Source organism: Mauremys reevesii, linkage group 4 (genome assembly GCF_016161935.1).
Source record: "Mauremys reevesii isolate NIE-2019 linkage group 4, ASM1616193v1, whole genome shotgun sequence".
Lineage (NCBI taxonomy): Eukaryota > Metazoa > Chordata > Testudines > Geoemydidae > Mauremys > Mauremys reevesii.
Window position 1 is genome coordinate 51,543,493 of NC_052626.1, and position 27,957 is coordinate 51,571,449.

A 27,957-nucleotide genomic window follows, 5' to 3' on the forward strand; every position below is an offset into this window, starting at 1 on the left:
TGGAAAATCATAAAGGATACCTGCATACTTCAATTTATACTCAGTAAAACAGAGAAAAAGATCATAGAACAATGACTTATTCTTAGAGAGTGAAACTTGGCCTGGGCAGAAAGCCAGCACAAGGGCCTATGCACCATTTAAATTCATGCCACTCTTGAGCTTGTAAGTGGGACTTAAGTGATGCTTTGGCATTGTGCTGGAACTGTGCATAGGAATGAATTTTACTGCAGCAGAAAGTTTTTGTGCTCACTTGGGTATGATTTGGGACAGTGGACAGGTGCCTCTTTACCTGGCATGAAAATAACATAGAGAGAAGGACACCAGTCCTTCTGTTACTGTTTATGTGCCCAGTCCCATTCCAATTGAATTCAATAGCAAAACAATTCCCTTGGACAAGAACAGGATTTGTTCCCAGGCAAATTTTGCTGCAGTTTATAGGTGACTTTATGATGTTAATTCTGGAATACGTTTCACCAAAAACTAGTGGTTGGAATAGCAGGGGAATATCAGTGGCCAATAGCTGATGGCACTCAAGAAACTTGAACAATCTAAATCTGAGCAGGGATAGATATTAATGTTCAGAAAGGGTTGCCGCATGAATTTTTCATCTAAAAGCAGAGTTCAAATGCTTTGGTACTCTCACTAGAGACTGAGAGTTAAAAAAGTGTTTGGAATGTAAGTACCATTGTTCATTTAAAATATTTTGAATTTTACCCTTTTGTAAAAAAAAGTTGTTATGGGTTATTAGTTCTTCCTTGCTTATACCACTCCCAATAAGGAGCAGGGTTTAAGCTAAGATCCTCATTTAAAACTATTTAGGCACCTAGCTCCCACTGAAATCAATGGGAGTTGGGCATCTAAATACCTTTGAGAATCTGAGCTTTACCTCTATAGTTTGGAGAAAGATTAGTTAAGAGATTGTACATTTCTGTATTTATTATGTCAAGGAGTAAGAATGCCATAATAGTTTAAAGAGTGAAAAAGAGATAATGTAATGCAGAATGAATAGTTCAGGTGCCTAGCAACTTTGAATATTAGAATAAATTCTCTATTTCCAAAATGTTCAAGACTAACTTAAGCAATGCACTCACAAGACTTCTCATAAACAGTGCCGAAAGCCAAATAATTACATGTTTTTCTTAGTTTGTTTTTTCTAATAAAGACACCAATCTGATGGAAAATAAAACAAAGCCAGAAAGACATCTGAAATTAATATGATCAGATAATGTGTTAAATGAAGAAAGTTTAATTGATTAGGGGTGATGATGGTAGGGTTCAGTGAAGTAGGGTTAGGGATGCAAAGGGTAGCGCTCTCTGGAGCAGCTGTGCACAGGGCAATGTGGAATGCAATTACACATTCAGCCCCATTCATCATGCATTTGTAATAATGCCAGTCTCACTTTTGTAATACTAACCGAGAGAAACATTCTGGTATCTTAAATAGTCATGGGCTTTGGGACATTATCCAACTGAATAACTATCTAATACTAAAAAAACAGGAGTACTTGTGGCACCTTAAAGACTAACAAATTTATTTAAGCATGAGCTTTCGTGAGCTACAGCTCACTTCTTCGGATGCATAGAATGGAACACACAGACAGGGGATATTTATACATACAGAGAACATGAAAAGGTGGAAGTATGCATACTAACAGGCAGAGTCTAATCAATTGAGATGAGATGATTAGACTCTGCCTGTTGGTATGCATACTTCCACCTTTTCATGTTCTCTGTATGTATAAATATCCCCTGTCTGTGTGTTCCATTCTATGCATCCGAAGAAGTGAGCTGTAGCTCATGAAAGCTCATGCTTAAATAAATTTGTTAGTCTTTAAGGTGCCACAAGTACTCCTGCTTTTTTTTGCGGATACAGACTAACACGGCTGCTACTCTGAAACCTATCTAATACTAGTATCCAGCATTACTAAGAACAATGCAGTAATTGTGGTAGATGGTATCAGCATGACAGTACTATATGATGCTTGCCTTCTAAATATTAAAGATTAGAAATGTGAAATTTGTCTTGAAGCAAATATCTAATCAGCCAATATGTACCAACAATTTTTTAAAAATTACACAGAGCATCTCTTCAGGAGAAATGTATTCTCTTGAGATGTTTTTGCTCTGAATTGAACCTAGAATCCTATATGGGGGATGGGGAGAGGAAACACCTTAGGAAACAGAGGCACTTCTGTAGATGGAAGTTTGGTAAATTGGAAGCTGCATGCTTCATTAAAATGAAACCTGCAATAGAGTTGCAAGAGACATAAAAATCATACTTAGAAATCAGTAATTTCTTTTAAAAAAATATTTTAAATAGGTGGCATATACAGAACACTTGTTGATATAGTATAAAGGCTCTTGGCACACACTCAGTGTGACCTGCATAACACTTTAGTGGCATTGTCAGTCATGTTTAATGTTACTGTTGTAAAGTCATATTGATAATACTTTTATTGCACACCATAATTACTGTCCATCCAGTATATATGTCATAAGTCATTATTACTTGTTATATTTTTCTTGTTAAAATTTCCTTGGCTCTTCTAGAAAGAGCAATACATTGTAGACTTTTATTAATTATTTCTATGTATATGTATATACTTTTTATATCAGATTGTAATAGTGAATACTACCCAATAAATTTAATTTAGGGCTGTCAATCAATTAAAAAAATTAGTCTCATGATTAATCGCACTGTTAAACAATAATAAAATACCATTAATTTAAATATTTTTTATGTTTTTTACATTTTCAAATATACTGATTTCAATTACAACACAGAATACAAAGTGTTCTTTACATTTATTTTTATTACAAGTATTTGCACTGTAAAAAAACCCAAAATAAATAGTATTTTTCAATTAATCTAATACAAGTACTCTAGTGTAATCTCTTTATTGTGAAAGTTGAATTTAAAAATGTAGAATTATGGACAAAACCCCCTGCATTCAAAAATAAAACAATGTAAAACTTCAGCGCCTACAAATTGACTCAGTCCTATTTCTTGTTCAGCTAATTGCTCAGACAAACAAGTTTGTTTACATTTGCAGGAGATAATACTGCCCTCTTCTTATTTACAGTGTCACCTGAAAGTGAGAACAGGCATTCTCATGGCACTGTTGTAGCGCGTGTCACAAGATATTTGCATGCCAGATGCGCTAAAGAGTCATATGTCCCTTCATGCTTCAATCCCCATTCCAGAGGACATGCGTCCATGCTCATGACAGGTTCTGCTTGATAACCATCCAAAGCAGTCTGGAACAACACATGTTCATTTTCATTATCTGAGTCAGATGCCATCAGCACATGGTTGATTTTCTTTTTTGATGGTTTGGGTTCTGTAGTTTCCTCATAGGAGTGTTGCTCTTTTCAGACTTCTGAAAGCATGCTCCCTATCTCATCCCTCTCAGATTTTGGAAGGCACATCAGATTCTTAAACTTTGGGTCAAGTGCTGTAGCTATCTTTTGAAATCTCACATTGGTACCTTCTTTACATTTGTCAACTCTGCAGTGAAAGTTTTCTTAAAATGAACAGCATGTGCTGGGTCATCATCCGAGACTGCTGTAACATGAAATATATGGCAGAATGTGGGTAAAACAGACCAGGGGACATACAATTCTCCCCCAAGGAGTTCAGTCACAAATTTAAATTAATGCATTTTTTTTAATGAGCATCATCAGCATGGAAGCATGTCCTCTGGAATGGTGGCTGAAGCATGAAGGGGCACCATTTACCTTGCAATGCCAGCTACAAAAGTGCCATGCAAATGCCTGTTCTCACTTTCTGGTGACACTGTAAATAAAAAGAGGGCAGCATTATTTCCTGAAATGTAAACAAACTTGTTTGTCTTAGCGATTGGCTGAACAAGAAGTAGGACTGAGTTGACTTATAGGCTCTGAAGTTTTCCATTGTTTTGGTTTTGAGTTCAGTTATATTACAAAAAAAACCCTGTACATTTGTAAGTTGCACTTTTGTGACAAAGAAATTGCACTACAGTGATCAAAAATAAAATACACTTTGATTTCAGTTACAACACAGAATACAACATGCATGAAAATGTAGCAAAACGTCCAAAATATATACATTTTAATTGGTATTTTATTGTTTAACAGTGCGATTAAAACTGCAATTAATCATGATTAATTGTTTTGAGTTAATCACATGAGTTAACTACGATTAATCGACAGCCCTAATTTAATTACATCTACTGTGATCAGAAAATATCAAGCTATTAATGGTATTATGTATCCATATTAAGGACCAATGATCTGTCATGCTACTAGAATAACGAGTGTTACAAACTTGCCAATTCTGGTGAGCCCAAAATTCATTTCATGTAATCTACATACTTTACAATAAATTCTGGACCCATTTAAATTTCTGCACCCCTGGTTGAGAATTTTAGCAGCAAGGCCAAGGATTCAATTAGTATAAATTGAACAGGCCTCTCATGAGTTGTTCCCTCTAGTTCAAGGCTGAGACATTAGAAGGACGTTGCCCATCTGCTGCTAATATCTGTGGAGCATGTATTCTGTGGATAAAGTCCTCAATTCTCCAGAACTATCAGTCTGGCATTCAGCAGCACTCAAGTCACTTTAAAGACAAAATAGTGATATGTGGATCATTTCTTTCATGTGCATATGTTCTTTGTTTGCTCTTGGCTCTCAAAGTCTTTTTTTTTCCATTCCCACCCTCCCTCACTGTTTTTGCACTCTCTTAAAACAGATGAATCTCCAAGTATAAATATGTAATATTGGCAGCTTTCAGTCTACCTTACTGTCCTGAGTCCAATCTGCAAATAGCATGGAGTTTGCAAGTATGGGCAAGGGATATTAGAGAAGCCTGTTAGCCACAGCTGTCTTTACAAACTGTTATTTGGTAATTTGTTATTAGAAAATGGAAATATTTAAAAGTTTTAACAGATTTAATTCTCTTCCTATCTAAGTCCTTGACTCTCATTTGCAAGGACAGCCAGAGAAAAAATAGCAAGCAATATTTAAAATGGCAAAATGACCTTAAGGACTTCCCTCTAGTTTCAGCAGCTTTGATGGTTCCGGAGGCTCCATCCAAGATCTTTGCACAGGACACACCCGTACCTAGGCAAACCCCATTTGATTTTAATGTCTGCAGAGCACCGCCTATATGGAGCTCGTAGCAGGATCAAGGTCTAAATTATGAAGGGTGTGTAATCCTATTTGGTTCTTTGGACAGCTCCCAGGACCTCTAACTTAAAATCTTAAAAAAGCAGTGAGATACAAAAATATTGCAGACAGATATGAGCTACCTTGCTTAACTGGATATCTGCACTTGCAAAAAATGGAAATTGTGAAGAATGAAATTATTTGGTGTCAGATTTTGCTGTGACTTATATTCCATGCACCCTCATTTAAGTCTATTCTATATGGTTTTAAAAAACTATATTTGTGGTCTTTGAAATAAAGAGAGAATGTTAATATATGTAATACTTTGTACTTGAATAGCACCTTTCTTTGGGGTTCCCAATGCCCATTACAAAGTAGGCAAGTATCATTGTTGTTATAAATATATAGTGTTAGATGTTCAGGTAAGATTTTAGGGACCTGATTATGATCTCATTTATATGTATTACACTTATTTTACACCCCATAATTGAGACCAGAATCAGGCTCCTAAGACAGAGTTTCAAAAGTCTTGATCATCAAAATAATGTAATTCTGTAGCAAATGACACATTTCAAAAGCAGTTACCCTAGTGATAAGAATTTAATCTAAAGGAAGGTTCAAAATAGATGATGCTTGTGCAAACAAAGAGTGGAGTTTCAAAGTTGGTCACCTGCTTAATGGACAAAAGGAAGCTTTGTCTGGATAATAGCTAACACTGGCTTAGGTCAGCAGCATTCTAGGAACATTTCTTAGACAAACTGTCCTAGCCACACCAGGATGTCAAAGAGTACACTTTAAAATAGAATTTAGAAACCTCTTCTGTTACAAATATTAACATGGTGTTAAATGATGTGTTTTGTTTTCACATGGCAGATTGAGGAATAGACACTGATTCTGGGATCTGAAGTATAAATAGATCCTGAAGAAAGGTCATGCACTTGTCTAGAACAGAAGAAAGAACATTCAGAGATAGAAAAAGAAGAGCAGCTGTATGAGTTTTGGGAAAGTCTAGGGAAGAGTGAAGTATAAAATTTAATATTTAAAATCTTTAATAATAATTATTAAATAAAAATCTTGGTATCCGATTGAGGATTTCCAGTGAAGATCTTGGGTAGATATAGATATTTGGATAGGCTTCAAAAATGTAATTCTCTTTTATAATTTTGGATCATGAAAATGAACATCTAAGTTACTAAAGCCTCTGCCTAAACATAAGAACATAATATGCAATTAATGTCTTGGTTAATGGAGTGAAGGATATGCTTACAAAATGTGCAGATGACAGTAAGACACCAAGGGGTTGCAAACACTCTTGAGGACAGAATTGGAAAGCAAAATGACCTTGATAAATTGGAGAATTAGTCTGAAATCAACAAGATGAAATTCAATACATCAGGTGCCAAGTAATCCTACACTTAGAAAGCAAAATCAAAGACTCAAAACAAAATGCAGAATAACTGGCTAGACAGTAGTACTGCAGAAAAGGATCTGGGGTGGGATACATTGGATCGCAAATTGAATATGAGCCAACAATTGTGATACAATTAGGAAAAGGGTAAATATCACTCTGGAGTATTAACAGGAGTGTCATCTGGAAGACACACGCAGAATGTCCCACTTCACTAAGCACTGATGAGGCCTCAGCTGGAATGTTGGGATATATATATCAATATACATTGTGATTCATATATTCATGTAATATGTTATAGGTCATTAAGGCCTGGTATGCTTGACATAAATACATGCATTGCAAGTTGGCAACCGAAGCAAAAACGTATGGTCGAGAACTATTAGAATTATTTGTGCAAAAACAATCTTGTTATGTTCTGGGAAAAATACGGAAAATCAGCAAAAAAGGAAACAACACCAGCTGGATTGATATAAAATTGTACAAAAATTGGAGGAAATGGCACACCTTGGATCATGGCGGCCCACCCAGGATTGTATCTTTGAAATTGTGTGGGTAGAATGCCTAGTAAACAAAGGCAAAGAACCGAAGATGCGACTGAATGGACTATAAATGGTTGCCTATGATTTCTGAAAATCGTAGTCGTTTATTGATCCAGAGCCTCGTGTGGATATAGATGTGGTTTTCGCCGGCTCCCCTCATCTTATGATCTTATTATCGGAAGGAATCTCGACTGGCCATCGGGACCATTCTCACCTTTGGACTCTGGTACACTATATTTGTAGTGTGAACGGGAATGAGTAAGGTTTGCTTTGTAATCAATAAAGAGAATTTAGAGTATTATATAACAACAATGTGCCTGGTATCTGCCTGCTCCCCATCCCATAGGGAGACCTCTATTGCAGGTCTAACATGTGGTGGAGAATGCGGAGGGGGTCTTCGGCGACATTTCGGTGGTGGGGGGCCCTTCAGTGCTGCTTAGGACGGGAGCGACTGAAGGGCCCCCCCACACACACTGAAATGCCGCCAAAGACCCGGACCGCCACTCAGTGAGTACAAGCGCTGCAGCTCCCCCGCTTTGCCCCAGGCTCCCTGACTCCTCTGGGTGGCCCTAATGATCTCTCAAGGTCCTTTCCAGCCCCACATTTTTGATTCTATGATTTATACAGCACCTTTCATTCCAAGAGTCCTCCAAGTGCTTTTCAAACTCTGGGCTGAGGCTAAAATTTTCAAACTTGAGTTCTAAAAGTTAAGTAGTTACAGCTATATTTTAAATAATAATATGGCTTTATTTTCCAATAAATTTGGCCTAAACAACAACTAACAATAGCAGATTATTGCATATATGCATATTATGTTCATTGTATATGTGTGTCTAGTAGAAATGTTGGGGAAATAGGACTTTTTCTCCATGGAACAATTTGATATTTTTTTCTAAAAACAAAAATGTTTCAGCCAAAATACTGCCATGGTGCCTCCCATTCCCATGGAAAAGTAGCTGTAGAAAATATTGTTGTCAAGCTCTACTTGCTGATTCCAGATCAAATTTGCTTATTTACAAGTAAAAAGATGATTCTTTCCTAACTGCTGGTCCTGCACATTCAATCAGGAATCTGTGAATTAATCTGGGTTCTTTCCTTCTCATCGCATCATCACCAGTAGCAAGTGATTCTTCTGACCATATTTTGCCCTTATCTCTCAATGGAGTCACACAGGTGTAATTGAGGGTATGAGGAACATGACCATAATTTGGTTATAGTTATCTGTCTGTATTCCACTCTTAGACACTGGGAAAATGCTTAGAGTGTGAAAAATAGGCTGTGAAATAAATAGGCTGGGCTCTGAGGAAGTTCAGGAGGCAGACGTGGTAAAAGAAGTAGCATCGTAGCTGCTCTGGGGCTGCTAATGCATGCTATTGGCTCTGCACTATGCCCTATCTACCGTGCTCCTTGTGTGGCTGTGGCTTTGGATCTTGAGAGTAGCATATTCATATTCGTCCCACTTATCAAGAATCTGCATACTAGCGTGCTAGCAACCCCTGCAGCACTTGGGGAGCATGTGCCATCTGTATGTGCTATCTATATGCTTACAAGGGGGTCCTGGTCCATAACTAGGGCTCCTTGATGCTACAGTAATACAAATAGTTATTACTCCCATATACAAGGCCAACTACATTCAGGGCCTTCCATAATTACAATTGGAGGTGGCAGGATTTGCCCCTTAATTAATAAAAGCATCTTTGAAATGCCTGTGCTCCAAAAAGGCAAGATTATTTCACAATGAATAACACCTAACCATTAACTCCAGTGGGAACTCACATGGAATAAAGTGTTATCCAGCAACACAAACTGGCCCAAAGACTATTGCCTATGCTCCCAGTTTGACATAGTTTCCAAATCAGTAGGGGCTGAACATGTACATCCCAGAGTAGAATAGGACCCAGAAAATATCTGCTTTTTTTCATTGACAATAGTTCAAGATTACCAGGTTTAGTAAAGTAGTTAACACCACATATTTTCTCTGACAATAAACTAATACATTATTTGTAAAAAGCTATTTTCCTTATTATAAATGCCTACACGACAACTGTTTAAAAAAACCACTATAATTTGCGTTTTAGAAACAATGTCTTATTAGCATCTCTAGTGTTAACATTGTTCAGGTCCCTTTAACAACAAAAATGATTTTCATTTCAATTCTTAGCTTTGGAAATACAATGTATTCAACATTTCAGCCAAATATAATGTATTCCTTCATACTTTAATCATTATTTCTGTGACAGTTACAATAGATAATAACGTCAATTTTTGTCTCTCACCGTGCTCTGATTGTTTTTTCGAAATGCCCCATTTTGATCTAGGATCCTGGCTTGAGATTCTAAAATAATTTGTGTCATTAAGACATTTTGTCCTTTCCCTAATCCTCTATTTAAAAAAATCTGAGTTCAGTAGCTAAGAATGGAGGAGCAGAGACTAGAGCTGTGGAAATTATTCCACTCACACCTCAATGTACTTTAAATTAGGTGTGGTTCACGTCTGACCTGCATTCACAAACCCTTACTGGTTCGTTTCCTTACAAATCATTTGTGAAATGGACAGTGAAGCCTTTTTTTGTTGTAGCTGGATGTCTGAGACTGTCCTGAGTTGTTGTAGAGGGTACATTTGGAGTTTGAGCTGGCTTCAGTGAGAGAGATACCGTTAAAGGAAAATCACATATTACGTCTCCTGTGTCACTGATGTTGAGCTGAACTTACCCCAAAGAAGAACTCAATGTAATTCAAAAACTTGTCTCTTTTACCCACAGAAGTCGGTCAAATAGAAGATATTACCTCACCCACGTTGTCTTTCTAATGTTCTGGTACCAACACAGCTATAACATGACAAATAAGAAAATGAAGTCAAGCTCAGCAGAAGCCATTTTTTTCCTTTTGTTTCTCAGAGCATTCCCTTTAGTTGATCTCTGTTCCACCACTTCCAATGGAGTAGAGAACACCTAAGGCACTGCCTCACTCAGAAAAATAAGAAAATAAAATCAACGTAGAATAAATTTATCTTTGTACTGATTCCATTAGTTGTTTGCATCTGTTCATTTAATGGAATATCTCATTCATGTGCATATTTGACCTCCAAGGTACAACCTTACACTTTAGCACCAATCCAGAAAAGAACTTAAGCTTGTGCTGGTTGAAAGTTGCAGTTAGATTTAACTTAAAAGCACCTGATATCAGTTAATAATCACAGTATATGTACACACAAAAAACTACATTAAAAGAATATTAAGATTGCACAGTCAAGCACTGAAAAGTTAGACGATGCCAGAATTAAGGCTAGTTGGCAGAAAGTTCTGAGCAAGTGTCTGCAGATTCCAGAAAAGGAGTCAGGACTCTATCCAAGAGCCACAGAGGGAAACTGAAAGGTAACCCAGAAGGTCCTGAGGCCAGGCTGTAGAGAAGCACTGAAGGCCAGTAGATGCGTTTGTTTACTTTGGACTTTTGTTTGGACTTGTTACCTGAGAGGAGATTGAACTCAAAGAGTGACCAGAACTGAAGGATTGAGACACGTGAACCCTGAAATAGACAGAAAATGCTCAGAGGAGGAAACTGAGGCAGGAATCACCTACATCACTGCACTTGGCTAGCAGAGTGTGCTACAGGGCAGGCATGCCCCATGACAGGGTCTTATAATAGGAAGTATCTGGCAACCCTAATAGGCAGGGATACCACCCCCACCTATAATATATAGTGATTGTTAATAGTGTGATAAAGTTATAGTGATATTATATATAATTTATAGAATAATATCACATTTTTTTCATGGGACCAAACCAGCCCCTACGAGACTTGAAATCCCTGCTCTAAAGCATACAGATGCTACAGTTATAATTTTGTAATAAAAAAATCATGGGCAAAACAATGTATTTTTTCCTACTCTCATTCTTGGAAATGGCTGAACCATTTTTGTTGAAACATCCACACATGAAAATCATCATGGTAAGTGTCAGGCAACCTAATCTGTCAACTGTGCGACCAGCTCCATCTATAATAGTATAGATATCAAAAACCAGCTCAGTCCATCAGGCCAATCCCATAATACTAATAAACCTATATAATCAAAGCAACAGAATAAAGAAATATCTCATCATATATGAAAACCCTATTTTTGCCTACTGCTACCCTCCTCAAAAGCCTGGATAAACTATTGGGATTGAAATATGCCTGGCACGCCAACAATCTGTTACCTCACTGACTTCTATAAACTCCAGTCGCACCCTGATACGCAGTTATGGCTCTGTATGGCCAATTGTCGATCCACGGCCATCTTGTCCTGTTAAAAGGACAAGGCAGCCTCCATCTTGGACCAGGTTCTTGTTGCATAGGAAAGGGCAGAGACCTAATCCTGCCCAGCAACACTAAAGTGCTGTGCGTACTTTCCTGTTTTTTTCTGTTGGGCCATCTAAAGGTCAGGCTAGTGCAGTGTGCAAAGACCTGATTCTGCCCAGCAACTCCGTAATATGCATTTTCCCGCTCTTTTTGGGCCCGGTCGTCTGGAGGTCAGGCTAGTTCTGCCCAGAAACTCCAGAGTACTGTATACAGAGACCTAATTCTGCCCAGATACCCCAGTGTGCAAATCCTGCCGGCGTGGGAGGCAACAGCTCGAAGCCTGGAGGGAGGGGGAACCAGGGACCAATCAGACATTGACACGAGTGAGTGAGACCCTTTCTATAAAACTAGATTTCCCCCCAAAATCTGTGTGGAGTGTCCGCGTGTCAGCTGAAGGTCCTGATCAACCTTTTGGCCAGGGTCTCCTCCCGGTATAGCTAGCTCGTGTCGTGTCGTCTTCGTTGTCACCTTGGACCTGTTCCTGGGACCTCATCATGCTTCTGGTGTCTGCTCTGCTGGTCAGCTGCGCCTGGAGTGCGGTATTTGTTTTCTAATTTCTGGCAGTTTGCTTATCTAGCCTCCTATTTTTCCCCTCCCTAACCCAGTACCAAGTGTGTGCACAGTGTTAAGGATTAAAGTATTGAGCTCATAATTGCACAATTGCCTAGGTGTATAGTTGTTCTAAGGTTTTAATAAATTGTTTATTGTAAACTGTTTTAAGTGTGTGAGTCACTGCTCTGTCTTTGTCTGGAGTGTTTGTGTCTGGGAGCTGTCTCCACCTGGGGATTAGCTGACCAAGGGGTTCCTGTCCCCGCGGTCTGTGTGAGTGGAATCTGCCCAACTGCAGCCGCACCACACTCTGGGTTTACCCTTAGTGTGAAAGCAAGGGCAGTTGAGGCAGTGGTCTGTGGGTCTCTTTCCCATGTTGCACCGGGCACCGCCCTGACGAACCCGATTCCCATCTTGTGTGATTGGTGTGTCTGCCTATCCAGTGTGGTGCAGGGAGCAGTATAGAATTGTACTGTTAATGAGTTTTGGGTTGTTTATATTGCCTAACAACATCCCAGCTAAAAATGGCCTCTCTCCCTTGGCCCAAGTTGTAACTTTCCCCCAAATAAACGCAGCCACTTGGCTTTGCACCTTATTCTGGTCCAGCCTGTTTTTCCTCACCCACTACAAAGCTTATCGAACCCGAATCAGTTTCGGACATCTCCAATTCCCACTCCTCCTATTTATTGGGAATTGTCTTTTTGATTAAAGTATTTTGGCTCCCATAATAATTGCCTCTCAGTTTTGCAAGGGAGAATTTGTTTCAGAGTTCAGAATTCTGCAGGTGCCAAGTCCCACTTCTAGTGAATCTGTGTAAATGGGTACAAGCCTAAACCTTAGCAAAGGCTCATGATGAGACTCAAAATGGGAAAACATCTTGTTGGTGCCACTAGGCCTGAGTAAACCAAAGTTGTGACTTTGGGCCTGAAGTGAACCAAAGTTCTTACATGCTGTGAACTTTAACCATCCTAAGATGCTAACAGACTGCAAGCAAAATGTGTAACTGTCAGCTGTTTCAGCTTGCAGATGCAGGAGTTTGAAACAGCAGAAGCGGCGGGGAGGAGGGGGAGAGGGGGGAGGAAAATCTGTATGCGTATGTTCTGTCAAGGCCAGAGATAAGCTTGTGGATGAGAACCTTTTCTAACACGCTGAAATGTAATGCCTAATGTAGCTGCTGCTGGGAAGGGAGGGGTGAGGGGGAAATCCGAACAAAAGGCTTACACAAACAAGGGGGGTATAAATGCTGGGACCCCGCCTGCGCGCGGGTGTGCAGAATTTGAGAATGCTTTTCTCCCTGGCACCTTTCTTTGGGCTGGTTTTTGCTTCTCCACCCTGGTGTGATAATTAGTGCGACGCACACCGGGCAACGAACCCTGCTGTTGTTCCGCCTCGGGCTCTTTGAGCCGGCAACAATCTGAAACATAATATTGTCAAGATTCAGCTCCTGCAAACAGATTTCAACTAGTTGTACTAAAAATGCAGGAATCCCTAATTAATTCAACTTGGAAGTGTTCACAAAACACTGCTATAGATGTTAAGAGGCACAGTAAAAGATTCTTAGTCTGTATGAAAATATGACAGACAAAGAACTACATTAAATGAGTGTTACGGTTGCAAAGTCAAGCACTCAAAAGTTAGAAAATGCCAGAATAAAGGTTACCCATTGTGGGGGAAAGTTGGGTGACTCTTTTGGTATCACTTTACAACTGACTGTGTAAAATATATAGCATGATTTCACTTTTTTTTTTAAAACAATTCTTTCGGCGCGGGGGGGGGGAAGAGGGAGAGAGAAGCATAACACCATCTAAAAGCAACAAGACAAAAACAGCAGAATCACTGCCATGAAACTTTGTGTTAATTTTTTTTAAATTATTTTCCTTCAAATTATAAAGAATTCCTGGACAATCAGTAAACTGAAACCTACGTTAAAAAGGAGTGTGGGGGGGAGCTGTGATCAACACAAGGATAAGCTACAGATAATCACTAAATATCACCACCACTCTAAAAAATAACTGCCAATAAAGCTGGTTGAGCATTTTATTATTCAAAATACCCAACCTCTCCTCCCTCCACAAAAGAAAACTGGACAATGCAGTTTTTGCAAAATTAAATGGTGTTGGTTTTGTTTTTAATTTTCCATCAGGAAAATAAAAATGAAATATGTAGTTTCAGATCAATTCACCATTAGTCAGTGTTTGCCTGAGCTGCTATGGTGTCTCACGTGAGTTGTATTTGATTTCCCTCTTCCCCCATTATCCTGTATAGGCCAGTCTCCCTGGCTGCAGTATGACTCCTATGGTGCACGATGGTCTCCCCCCTTTAATTGAACAACCTTTGTGCATTATAGACTTATGCATGCAATTAGCGATAAGCATGGAATAGTGCCATTTAAGTCAATGGGGCTCCTCACAGTCCATGAAAGGAAGCACATGCAGGATTGCTGCCTAATATTGTTGTTCATGTTAACCTTTTTCTGGCTAAAATTCTCCTGATTTTTAGGGTGTTCACCACAAAGATCATGTGCTGTTATGACACTTCCAGCATTTGTTGGTTGTCCTGAGTTGCACTCTAAAAGAGCCTTATCAGAATATGAGCCAGAACATGAGCCATTGGAACTGAGTAAATTAAAAAAAAATCATGAAACAATATCTAAGGTTACTATGACAGCTAAGAAATATTTTTTTTCTCCTGGCTTGGCTTGTCCTTTGTCTTATTTTTAAGCAAGAGCCAGAAATACAGCTTGAGTCAGACAAGCTCAAACTTACATTGTGCTGCCAACTTGTAGATGTCATAGTTATTCTCTGTTATTAAATTGTAAACACTGACATTTCATTTCCTGGAGCTAGAGAGGAGAGTAAGGATTGGCTCAAGAGCCTCTTAATCTGGACAAGGTGTTCTCTTAAAAAATTAGGACCTCATATTATCTCAAACCTTTCTTTGCAGGAGGGACTGACAAAGGGAATTTTCCTAAAAGAATTCTGTCCTGAATGCCTCAAAACTTCTTTTTGTAAAGCTGATTTCTGACCCTTGTGATATTCCTCTTGATCACGCCATTATTGGTAGTAGTTGGTTAATGCTACCCATTGCTTAATTTGGGGGAAAAAGTGGTGTCAGGGTTTAAAATGGCTTCCTCCACACCAGACATGTGAGATCACACCTTGTGCCACAGACAGATGAAGTGTTGGGGCTCAGTTGGGGCAAGCTCTGGCACAAAATACATCTGGTGCTGCTCCACTCCCACCAATCTCTTTCTCGTTAGCTAAAATACATCTATCAGCTATTTGTTCACACAAACCCAATCCTCGATGACAAATCCCTCCCAAGCCCTGAATTTTTTTTTCCCAGCTTTGCACTCCCTTTTCCTGCATTCAGTGCATGGATACTGAATTGGGTTTATGGTTTGAGAAACAAGGTTATTTATTATCTGTGACAGATACGGCAATAGCCTGCAATATCTTTGGGAGATCTTACTGTATTAAGTTTATGCATCATTTGTGTGTAATTCCATGGCAGAAAGTGACCACGGCTTTCCCAGGAACTAAGAACAGTGGGGAGTGGATACACAAATTCACTCAGGTTATACCACCTCCAGAGAGGTACTATTACCTGGAGAGGTTCACATATACTAGTGCAAACTGGATTCTCCAGAGACCAACAGACAAAGAAAGGACTTTAGGATAAATAGCCTAAGTTTAAACTGAGTTAGGCCCATCTTTCTGATCCAGGAAATGGACAGGACTTCTGTTCAAAGGGCGAGGGGTTGGAAAGCCAGAACCTTAGAGAAGAGTTGGAAGGACTGACACCTACCAGAGCTCAAGGTTGGAGCTGGAGTGACATCTGGTAAGCTTTTTAGCATGCATGTATGTTCTTTTATTTTTTTTAATATGTTTTCTCAGTAATGCTTTCATATTAAGAATAAATGTGTTGCTTAGAGAGAGCTGTGTGGGAACATAACTTCTGGCAACTCTATTGTTCCTAGCTTTCAAAGAGAGAGCTGTTCAGGCAGTCTGGCTTGCTGGGAATATGACAGTGTAAGCAGGGGACTGTACAACTTAGAAAACCCCGAGTTAGGAGGGAGTCTAGACACGGGTCTCTGCCCCAGAGAGGTGATGGCTGAGGAACTGGGAGCCTAGAGTGGGTGTCCTGGAGGGACTACAGAGCAGGAATACAAATGAAGTTGACTTGCACTGTGACACTATGTTTCTGATAATGCATGCATAATTCCCATTATTCCTAAAGGATATATAATGTGTATAGGGATGTAATAAATTCATTAAAAGTACTTTGTACTAATATTGTGCCTTTCTCCAAAAGATCTCAAAGAATTTTACAACTATTTAATTGGTTACTACAAAAATAATGATCACCCGTATAGCGCTGTAAATCTATCCAGTGATTTGCAAACATACAATAAGTTAATCCTTGTCCCAAAGAATTGACAGTCTAATGCCCAGACCCTATTTCCTTTGAATTCAATAGGAAGTTTACTTCAGTGGAAGCAGGAGCAGGTGGACAAGACATGAGAAAATTGTTTGTATAAGGGGAATGTGTAGGAGTCATTGGTGATGAGAAGATGGGAAGGATTTCTGGAGGAGACAAGTTTTAAGGATAGATTTAACAATAGTGAGGTCTCACATGAGTTATCCAACAAAATATACCTGTGAGGTAGATAACATATACTATAATCATTTTACAGATGGAGAAACTGATGCACAGAAAGGTTAAGTGAAAATTTCCCAAAGGTGCATATTGAGTAAGTGAGAGATCTGGGACTAGGTCTCAGAAGAGCTGGCTCATAAACCTATTATCTTTGCATCTTCCTTTTTTGTTCTACTATTTCTTTTTCTGACCTTTGACATAGCCTTTCCAATCTTATTGTACATATTTTCACAGGCCTGGGTTCCCTGCTTAATATTGTTATTGATCCACTTTCTTTCAAAACCAGGCACAAATCTTCCTTCTACAACATTGGGGTAAGTAATCTTACTGTCACAGCTATGTATGGAGATTACCAGGACTATAGCTGTATATTTTATTCAAAAGTTAACCAGTGAAAAATGTACCTCAGCTTCCATGTTTTTGTAGTCCCATTTACTTTGCCACCCCAATTAAAGATTTAGGGAGTGGGTTTTTATTTGAAGAATGTGCAAAATGACCTAAAACATTTTTACAATCTACAACTTCCATGTAATTTCAGCTTTTTTTTTTTTGATGGTGGTGGTGGTGGTCTGAATTTAACCCACCTGCACAGCACATGTTAACAAAATGGCCTTTACATTTATGACCACAATTTTGCATGCACAATCATCTGTGTAAAAAAACCAGAATAGACAAAAATATCTTGGTCCTCATTCTGGGCTGCGTGTATAGTAAAAAGCAGCACGATGGCTTGTGCAGCTAGTCATAGGATGAGCAACTCAGCATAGGGATTATTGCTTTGGAGTAATGTGGGTGTACCACCTTCTTCATCATCCCACTCCTTGTGTGTTCTCCTTAGCTGAAGATCTAGCTTGTACGTGCAATTTAGGTAGACATTTGCCAGTTTTGGTTGGCATTTACAAGCTTTATTTGTGTATCCAAATTTGGATTTTTGCATACACAATTGATCACCTTGAGAAACTTTGAGATCCCCATGTGGTTCTTGATGTTAATTTGGACATCAATTTTTGTAATTACATTGAACTATGGACAGAAATGTTTAGGGATTTTTTTTACATCTAGCTTTTCCACTTACATCTGTGTATGTTTGCCTGGGAGGTCCCTATGGTTTATTAGAGTATAGCATACAAGATGGTGTAGAGATCTGAACATTTAGAGCACTTCATTCCTAATTCAATTTTTTTTCTTTATTCCCAGAAGATCTCATTGAAATTTGAAGGCGAGATGTGGATACTGCAGTCTGCAGACTTCTGAATAGAACCTGAAGCTGTATAAAAGACACTCTTTGAATCCAGTTAAAACAGTTTTATCTGACTGTTCACTGATTCCCCTTCACTGGTCATGATCTGCCTGTGGCAAACCGCTTCTCCTTGTGATTGTGAAGATTACTCCCACCTATGCTCTTTCTGACAGTGCGAATATTGACTTGCACTTATAAAGGTCAGGCAGCTCCAACAGTTACTGGGAGTGAGCGCACGAACTCCAGCAAGTCTCTCTGAAAAGAATTTAACCTTCAAATTATAAAACACGTTACTCTGCAGAGCCAGTGTTGCAGTCAGCTCAAAAGTTAACCCCACTTAGCTGCCAACATAAATGGGGAACTGAACATTGCCACAGCCAAAGAAAATAATCAAACATCTAAGTGGACAAAGTATCTAAGGTTATCCACCTAGCAAGCATTTTATTTAATTTTTAAAAGGTTGTTTGGTGGCACAGAAAGTCATTGCCTGGGTCTTTCAGCTTTGAAAACACATAATAGTCCTTTCAGCTTTTAAGAACCATGTGCTAAAAAGATAAACCATCCCATACACTTCTTTTCACCATCATTCTGACATTAGATCAAGAAAAATGTTAATTCCCAGTGAAGCGCAGGAACTTCTTACTTCCCCTTTGAAAAGTCTTTTGCCTTCCTCGGTATCTGATGTCATGTGAATACAAGTTCAGAGTACAGCTGGGATAATTTAAAGTCTGTGGGAATTTGGCCTATCTGCTAATGGCTCTGTCCCACAGTACAATACAAGAAGAATAGCGGTGCAAAAATGGGGCTGAGAATGAAAGTTCACTTTTCATCTGGATAGCAAGTAAAAACCAATATTTTAAATTTTTAATAACACACATTTATATTGTGGCAGTAGCAGCAGGATTGTGCAGCATATAAATGAAGATGGCCCTCTGGTTTGTCTCGCACAGCGGATGAAGGGAGACATAATGATGAAGAGTGCCTTTTCCAAGCAATACAGAGGAAGAAGAATAGGTCTTGGGTGCCTTGGAAAAGCAATGCTTTCTTGATTCGGCACATTCTTTAGAAATGCATTATGACTTTCAGTGTTGTAAGTTTGACATCAGCTAGATTTTAGATTGTGCTAAAATCATCCTTAATGGCCTTTCTGCTTCATCAGTGGGGCACCTTTCAAGTAACAGAGTGCCAATCAGTGGCTCTTGTTCCTCTTTAGCTCAGAGATATTACTGTACAGCTTTTTTTCAGAGATCATGATCTTTCTCTGCTTGATATGCCCCTTTATTATAACTGTGTAGTTAAAGGTCTCGTGGCATATCTGTTATAAACTCCTAATTTTTTTGACTGCAACACTGTGCTCCAGGAGAAAGCTTAGCATATTAAGTCTTAGCCTCCCGAGAGCACTAGTTTGATATTTGAGAGAAGGATAAAAACTGGTTTTTTTGAGTTGTAAAAGTAAAACAAATTAATAACAGTATAATTGTTTAAGGTGCTTTATTGTATTGCTGCACATATAATTAAAAAGATTTTTTAATTAAAATGAAATTTCACAGGCAATTAGTTCATAACGTGGAATAAATCACTTTTTTGATGGTTGTTTTAAAAAAAAAGTAAATTGTAAAAAACAGAGAAAATAACTGAGTTACAGGGAGTGTTTGAAATGAATGGGTTTAAGCAGTAGGGCTGTTTCTTGTCCTGGATATGACTCAAACATTCTGTGCCAGGGACAACTTATCACTTTCTCATAAAGCTACTTCTGAAGAGCAAGTTTTAGCTTTTGCAATGCACCAGATTGCACCAGGTATTATGTATTTCCAAAATATGTGCCAAAGGGTTTTATCCCTTTCTGAAAATAAATCACCTTGAATATTGGACATATTTGTGGCTTTTTTATTGGTATAAAATAACATAAGGCTCATTAACTTATGAACTCATTGCACTATATTGCCCCAAGAGACTCAGTTGCTCTATGGCAGCCATTATGGTCTGTCAGTAAATGATTCTTCACATTCCCTGGGCAGAATATTTTCATTTCAAATTCTATCAGCAGGTATTTGTGTAATAGGCAATAATTGTGCCAAATGGAGCCATTGCACTGACACACGAACCAATTGTTCTCTAATTAGAATGTTGACACATTTATTTAGGCCCCAATTCAGGAAAGCACTTAAGCACATACTTAAGTTCATTTCTATTCAAGACAGCATTTAAGCACATTCTTAAATTTATGTTTGTGCTTAAATGCTGTCCTGAATAGAGATGTTTTCCTCAATCAACACCTTATTTATTTTGACGTAGTACTAACTTTCTAATACTATGAAAAACTATCAGACATATTTATCAAAACAAATAAACATTGAGCTCTAGCACCCCACCCCCATAGCCCCCAAGTATAACACACAGCCCACAGCAACTCCCTGCTTTAGCTATACAAATCCAGCAGCTCTCTTCTCTCAGACTAATAATTTCAGGCCTTGCTCCAAGTCCTTCCCTTCCCAAATCTCCAAGTAAACACATGAGTGTAGCCGCATGTCCCACAATCGACATCTATTTCAGACCAATAAGGGAAGTCAGTTCTCAAGCTCAGTGCAATAGTGATTGGTGAACCTCACAAGGGTGCAAATTCTGGTTGTGCTGTATGTGTATGTCAGTGTGAACTGGTTTTAAGAAGCTGCTGGTCTCCATTTTCGCAATGTACCATAGCAGAAGGGTACAAGTCATACCTAGTTCATGAGGAATTCCCTGACCTCTGGCCTTGTTACTTGTATCTGCCAACACCACTCGAAGCCAAGAGTGATGTGGTGGGAGTCATGGTCAGTACCTCTAATGTGCGCCCCCACTAGAGACACACATTACCATTTTTAAAAACAGCAGCCAAAAACAACCCACCATGAATTCCCCTTGCTAGTGCTGAGCTGTTTTGTCCGGTGTCCGCTGGTAGCTCTTGGAACCAGAGCTGTGTGAATAATCAATTTTTCAATCCACTGGCTATTCCAAAAAATTGGGAAGAAATTTTTTTGTTTAATCTGAACATTTTAAAAAAAATTCAGCAAAATAAAAAAGTTGAAATATTTTTGTTTTATGTCAAATTAAAAATTTAATTCAATCCCAAATAAAATATTTTGTTTAGTTTTAGGTGTTGCCTTGCCTTTTAAAAAATAAAATTGAAGCAAAATTCAAAACAAAAAGTTGTTTCAAATTAAAAAAACTCCTAAATATTTCATTTTGAAAATGATGAAGCAAAATGTTTTTTATTTTGGATTTTTTCCCTTTGACTGAAACGATTCAACAAATTTGATATAGATTCACAAATGTGCTGGTCAAACCAAATATCCATTTTTTGGCAAAAATGTTTTATCCAAAAAAATTTGCCCAGAGCTACTTAAAATGTATGTAAAAGCAGCAGAGAGTCCTGACGCATCCGACAAAGTGGGTATTCACCCATGAAAGCTCATGCTTCAATACATCTATTAGTCTATAAGGTGCTACAGGACTCTTTGCTGCTTTTACAGATCCAGACTAACACAGCTACCTCTCTGATACTTAAAATATATGGACAACTGGTGCTGACCTGCTCTCTTTCCTCCATTACTCTCAATACAGCTTCCACGAATAAGGGCATGATTTCACCTGTAATTTGAAGGTTTTGCTAAGCATACAAAATTATGGCTGCCTAGCCTAATCTCTTTGAGACACAAATCACATGAAAATACATACGCCTTTGAGATTTCCAACAAAATACTTCCTGATTCTAGACAGTTTAGTAACATCAAGAACTATTTTTTGTGGCCTATTAATATTTCTAACTTCAATCTCAAGCCTAAATTTTGAAAAGAAGAAAAACAGTCCCTTAATGTATTGCCCTGCACACAAAATACAGGATCAGTTCTTTATCAAGCTGGGTTACTATTCCCTAGACAACCATGATAAATTCAAATTACTATGGACAAAACTTTGTAAGCTATTGTGTCAGTAGTACCTGGATTGAATATGTAAACCGTGATGAGTCTGAAGCAATCATTATTTTCCATCTGGTCAATGATCCACTAGCTATAAGGTTTCCAAGTTGGTCTCAGTCCACCAGACTGCAACTGCTTGGGAGAAATTTCAGCCATAATGTGGAATTTCCTGTTATGTTGTGCATTTAAATCAGTCTCTTTTAATATTACTGACATTTTATATTGTTGAATAATTTTACTTCAAATAAATGTGATTTAAGAGAGGTATACCTTTGAGAATGTCATTGCAAACACAAATTAATTCTTATCTGTTAACAAAAGAGATTATGTTTGCAGTGTTGTAGCCATATTGGTCCCAGGATATGACAGGGAAAAAATGGAATAGTTATCTTTGATAACACCAATTCTTTGGCAGTCTTGGGATGATTTATAAAGCACAGCAGCTTCCTGTCATAAAATAGCATTATAGCTTCAAGTTAATTTTGGGGTCAAATTGCAATGGACTCATTCGGGATATTACTTTAAGATCCCTTAACAATAATATTACTTAATAAATTATTACTAACTGTAATAAATCACTTCATTATAGTAATTCCTAGCACTTTTTAACTATATATGTGTCAGTGTGACTCAATAGCATGTGAGCAAGAATGTTGTAGGTTCAAATCCCAAAACAGGACGTGGGCATGTTCCCAATGTCAATATTGCAGGAGGCTGCTGCTCTGCTACAGACACTGTCTTGTGGAAGATTTATTAAACTGGACTTCCTTTTGCCCATTTATGGCTCCTGCCACTGTAGAATGGAACTTTCTGGGGATAATGGATAATCCATGTATTGAACAATGTATTGTCTGTCATCAAAACAGATTCTGCTGCTACTGCTGAATGCATAAGGACTGCTCCGTTTGTCTACCAGTTTTAAATTCACTGTAAAATACTTGGAGATTATATATAAGATAAAAGGCATTTTATGAAACCAAAAGCAAGTCTACTCCATAAAAAGTTCTGATTTCAAACTTCAGAATATAGTTATTCCAGAACATGTCTGGGTATCAGAGACATTTGTGATGTACATCGTGAGTGTGAACAACAGAGAATCTATTTGTCTATCTGTAGGAACCGTCACTATAGTATTTGGAAGCTGAGGCTACAAACTACCAAACATAAGTCTCTTCTACTCTGCCTCCTGCACATCTACCAGCAAAACAACTTGTTGAGAAAAGTCACCTGAACCATGAAAAACATGGATGCTTTTAGGAATCCAGCAAAAATCTTTACAATTTTTTGCAGTGCCCCACTGGTATAAATAAATTCTGTTTTCATTCTCTCTGATTCCAAATGGTTTTACTAAATGATTGAGTAATTGGGTACAACAAGTACCTCTTTTATAGGCCTAGAAGAGGTTTCTTCTTTGTCTTTTCCAGGTGGGTCTGCAAGAAAATATTCGGTAACAGCATGGCTGACCCTTTAACCGGAAATGAGTCTCAGCCCCACCTTTGACTGTTAACTTGTCTCCTTAGGTTGGAGAATGAAGAAGAGTTCTGTGATCCAGTCAGGGCTCTGGGATAAGTAAGGGAGAGGCCAGGGTAGAAGGAGAAAGAGAAACTTCAGGAAAAGTCTGGAGAAGGCTGTAGAGAGCAGCCAGGCTCCTGTAGGAGGCCCTGATATGCCAGGGGAGGAGGAGAGTTTTGCCTGCTGACGCTTTCTGAGCCAGAGAGAGCTGGAGAGGGATGAGGACTAACAGAGCAGCAGAAAGGGTTTGTCTAACTCACCTCTGAATCAGAGAGAAGACAACCTGGGGAGAGTTGGAGGAAGGAAGGAAGGAAGGAAGGAAGAACTCCAGGTAGGCTTGGGAGTGTCTACTTGAAAACCAGGGAAGGACTTCAGGTAGGAAGGCCTAGGAGTGGCTACATGATGAAGAGTGGACTTGGATGGAATAAGACCTTAGAACTGGCAGAAGACACTAGAGCTGAGTGTGCATTTTTGTGTTGTGGTTATGGACTTTACCTGGGGACTTTGAGGAATATTTGAACTGTTTATGTTTATTAAACCAGCCCCACACAGGGGCATTATTAGCTACGAGAAGTTTTTGTGGATTATTTCCAGGAACCTTAGAGGGAAGCTGAGGCAGGGCGGATGCAGATCCACCTTGGCCACAAGTGGTTGTTACAGTGACCATGTTCAAACTCTGCTATACAAATAACAAAATAACACACACACACAGACCCAGGCAACGGGAAGCCATCATTTTGATCAATGACATTTAATATTATAATCTAAAACAGTGATTCCCAAACTGTGGGGCATGCCCCCATAGGGGGATGGGAAGGAATGTTCATGGGGGTGCATGGTGGGGCCCAGGCCAGCCCCACAGGGGTGGAGAGGGAGCACAACCCAGCCTCGCTCTGCCCCCAGACCATCTCTGATCCCAGCCGCAGCTCCATTCCACCCCCAGCCCAGCTCCAGCCCCAGCTGCAGCTCGACTCCCCACCCTGCCCTGCCCACAGCCCAGCTCCAACCCCAGCCACAGCTCCATTCTGACCCCTGCTCCACCCTCTGACCAGTTCTGCCCTCATTCCCTCTCCATCCCCTGGCCAGCTCCACCTCTAGCCCAAGCTCCTCCCCAATCCCCAGTTCTGTCCCCAGCTCTGCCTTCAGCCCAAGCTCCTCCACTGAGCCAACTGTGCAGTAATGAGAGTCACAGGAAAAGTTTGGTCACCACTGGCCTAAAAGGTATCACTTATGCTTGCAACATCAGAGCCTCAGCTGGTCAGAGCTGATTAACATTGTGATATAAGTGACCCATATTTTGAGGTAATATTTGTAGGATTTCTGTCTCTCATGATGCTAGCCTCTACTAATTTTATTTAAGCTAGAAGTTCAAAACACTTGATTGAGCATCTACTTTCCAAACACTCCCATATTTGAAAGCACCAACAATTATGAATGTGGTCTATTTCTAGAGAGTAAATATGGATTGTAATTGTTAGTGTGCTAAATCTCTAGTTGTAACATTGAACATGGAACTTGGTTTCCAGTGGCATCTGCTAAAACCTGATCTTTCCATTGACTAAAATAAACAATGGATCAGGCCCATATTTCATAATGAACTACATAGTCTGAAAATACATCAATAGAGCTGACTGTAATTTTTCCCCGGGGAAAATATTAAATTCTCTGCAAAAAATCAGAAACCAAGACTTTTTGGCAGAAAACATTTGCCTGCAAACCAATATTTTCAATTCACAAATGTCGTTGGAGTGCTTCATGGAGTTGCAGTTCAGTTGCTTCATGCTCCATCTCTCTGGGATGGGCTCCCTAGACAGACTACAACCTCCATGACGCATCATCTTCCTGAGCTGCTACTGTCCCTGACCATGGCTTATCATGGAAGATGTAGTCCATGTAGAGAACCCAGCCCATAGGAGATAATGGGGGCATGAGTCATTGTGGTGGTACTTCCAAATTTAAAATGTTTGGGATTTGGCTCACAACTTTTGGTACTCAATTTTTTGCAGAGAATTTAATATTTTCCCCTGGGAAAAATTACAGTCAGCTCTATTGATGTATTTTCAGACTATGTAGTTCATTATGAAATATGGGCCTGATCCATTGTTTGTTTTTTTGATGAAAAGATGGAATTTTCTGCAGAAAGCAGATATTTTACAAGAGACATTTCATTTTCTTGAAAACCCAAATTTCCACTGAAAAAACATTTTGATAGGAATTTTTCAACCAGTCCTAACTGTTAACCCTGCAGTCCCACACCTACACAGTTAAAGCCATTGTAAAGCCACTGCAAACATTGTAGCTCCCTGTATTCTGTTAGTAATCTCATAGATTGAACAGATCTCACAGTAGGTCACAGTCTGCTATCCTAGATTTTTAAAAGTTTTATTTTCCTAGGTTTTGTTTTCCATTGATATATAGTTGCATTGAGCTATGTGATGGTTTTCTATATCCTTGAATCCTCTTTGTCCATCATTCTGTGAGCTGTTAAAAGGAGAGAAAATTGCCTATATCCTTGTTTGTCCTTTGCTTTCAAGGAGACAAACTGTTTCTCCCAATTGCTGCAATACATCTTTTTTTGAAAAAACTTCTGCTAGAACTGTTTTTAAATTGTTTAGTAGGAGTGTAATGGTTTGAAATGCATTACTAGCATTGTTATCTTGCGGATCCTGTACTCTCAAGAGAGAATGATGATCATGTTCTGACACTGCCAGCTGGAAGCAATGTCATATGCAGGATTTAAGCAGCTACCTAATGCCCCAAATTATGAGCTGAAGGAGGTGGATGATTTTTATCTATGGGAACTCTCAAAGAATACAATTACTAAACATTCAAACTTTATTGCTGCTCCCTTAGGCCTGCATTCTAGGATGGCCCAGCTGCTGAAGTTGAGAGAAAGCAAAGTGTAACAAAGGAAGCAACTGGCAGGAGGCAGCAGTTAGGAGATACTGAAGGGTGATTAAAATATGCTTCTCGCTGACAGCGTGAGGTGGATCTATCTGCCTTGGAAAGCACCTTATAAATAGATATCTGTCTGATGACATTTTTGCAGAGGTGAAAGTAAGCCGGTACGGTCTGGTACGGCATACTGGCAAGAGCCAGTACGCTGTGACGGACCGCACCGGCTTCCGCAGTGGGGATTTAAAGGCCTCTGGGCTGGGGCCAGGATTTAAAGGGCTCAGAGCTCCTCGCCGCTGCGGGCAGCCCAGAGCCCTTTGAATCCCGCCCGCAGCTCGGTGCCCGGGCTGGGGATGGGATTTAAAGGGCTCAGAGCTCCCACAGCTACGAGCAGCCCAGAGCCCTTTGAATCCTGGCCACGGCTCCGGCGGCCAGGCTGGGGCCGGGATTTAAAGGGTTCAGAGCTCCCCGCCGCTGCGGGCAGCCCAGAGCCCTTTAAATCCCAGCCGCGGCTCCAGCGGCCGGGCTGGGGCCGGGATTTAAAGGGCTCAGGGCTCCCTGCAGCGGCAGGAGCTCCGGGCCCTTTAAATCCCGGCCCCAGCCTGGCTAAGCTCAGGGTTCCCCACGGCGGCCGGAGCCCTGGGTCCTTTAATTTGCCCCTGAGCCCCGGGGGGCTGAATGCTATGGTGGGGGAATGTGGAAAAAAATTCCTCACCACCAATAGAAATGACTAAAACTTACTGTGTCTTGTTATTGTGCATATGGTTATGTGTGCATGTGTTAGCTTTGCAAAGAGAAATAAATATCCTATAACTCATGGCTCATTTCTGTCCCTTAAGCAAAAGGGCTTTTTTTCCTTTCTAGGAATGCTCTGCCTTTCTACTTCTAGCTGAACACCATGGTTTTGTGGTTCTAGACCTATTTAAATGCATTAATAAAAAATTTGGGGTGAAGTGCTCTCTCACTTATTCAGTTTACCCTAAATTAATCTTCCAATTCTTTTTTCTTTTGCACCTGATATTTTTTTCTTTGCCTGGGGATGGAGAACAAGAGGCAGGAGACTACCATTTGGGAATCTGTTATTCTCACTTCAGACGCCACTAAATTCAAACATTATTTTTGTATTGGTTTATGGAGCACCTTTGATTGATGGATTTTTATTTGCTGTACTTCATTTATAAAATAACACTAAGAAGCACCTGTCCCATGCTCTATGCAGCAGCAGGGTCCATTGGACAGAGCACACCAGGCTGAGAGTCAGGAGGCATTATCTCTATTCCTGGCTCTGAAGTGAGGAGTCGCAGTAAAGTCTGAATAATATTCTTCTTCTTTCATATGGCAAGAGAAGTGATTAGCAGTGTTCAAATAACCAAATTAAGACTAGTGAGCCAGTGGGTAACTTCAAAAGTGGCTTAGCATAAATCTGAGATGCCATCAGCAAACGATTGAAGTGGGCACTGATTTACAATGTGGTCCATAGTTTGCAGCTGGTGTCCACAGTCACACTGTGTGTTGTCTCTCATCTTTCAGAGGTGTAAGAGATGACAGCATCTGCTGTGCAATGTTCTAAATCAGTACAATGTAAACCATTATTTCTGGAGTAGGTCGAAGGCTGGAAGTTCTTTTATGGGGTCATCATCAGGGGTTTGTTGGGGATGTTGGATTATCCCAGAATTCTTCACAGCATGCCTCAAGATTGAAAAAGGATGCTATA

The 27,957-nt window shown here is 39.5% G+C and overlaps 1 long non-coding RNA gene across 1 annotated transcript; it reads left to right on the forward strand.

The window, feature by feature from the left end:
* The first annotated feature begins 15,719 nt into the window (after nucleotides 1–15,719).
* Nucleotides 15,720–19,296, forward strand: LOC120405162. Its single transcript, XR_005598411.1, has 3 exons — nucleotides 15,720–15,821; nucleotides 16,678–16,734; nucleotides 17,838–19,296. It is a non-coding gene; the product is annotated as an uncharacterized LOC120405162 (long non-coding RNA).
* The last annotated feature ends 8,661 nt before the right edge of the window (nucleotides 19,297–27,957 follow it).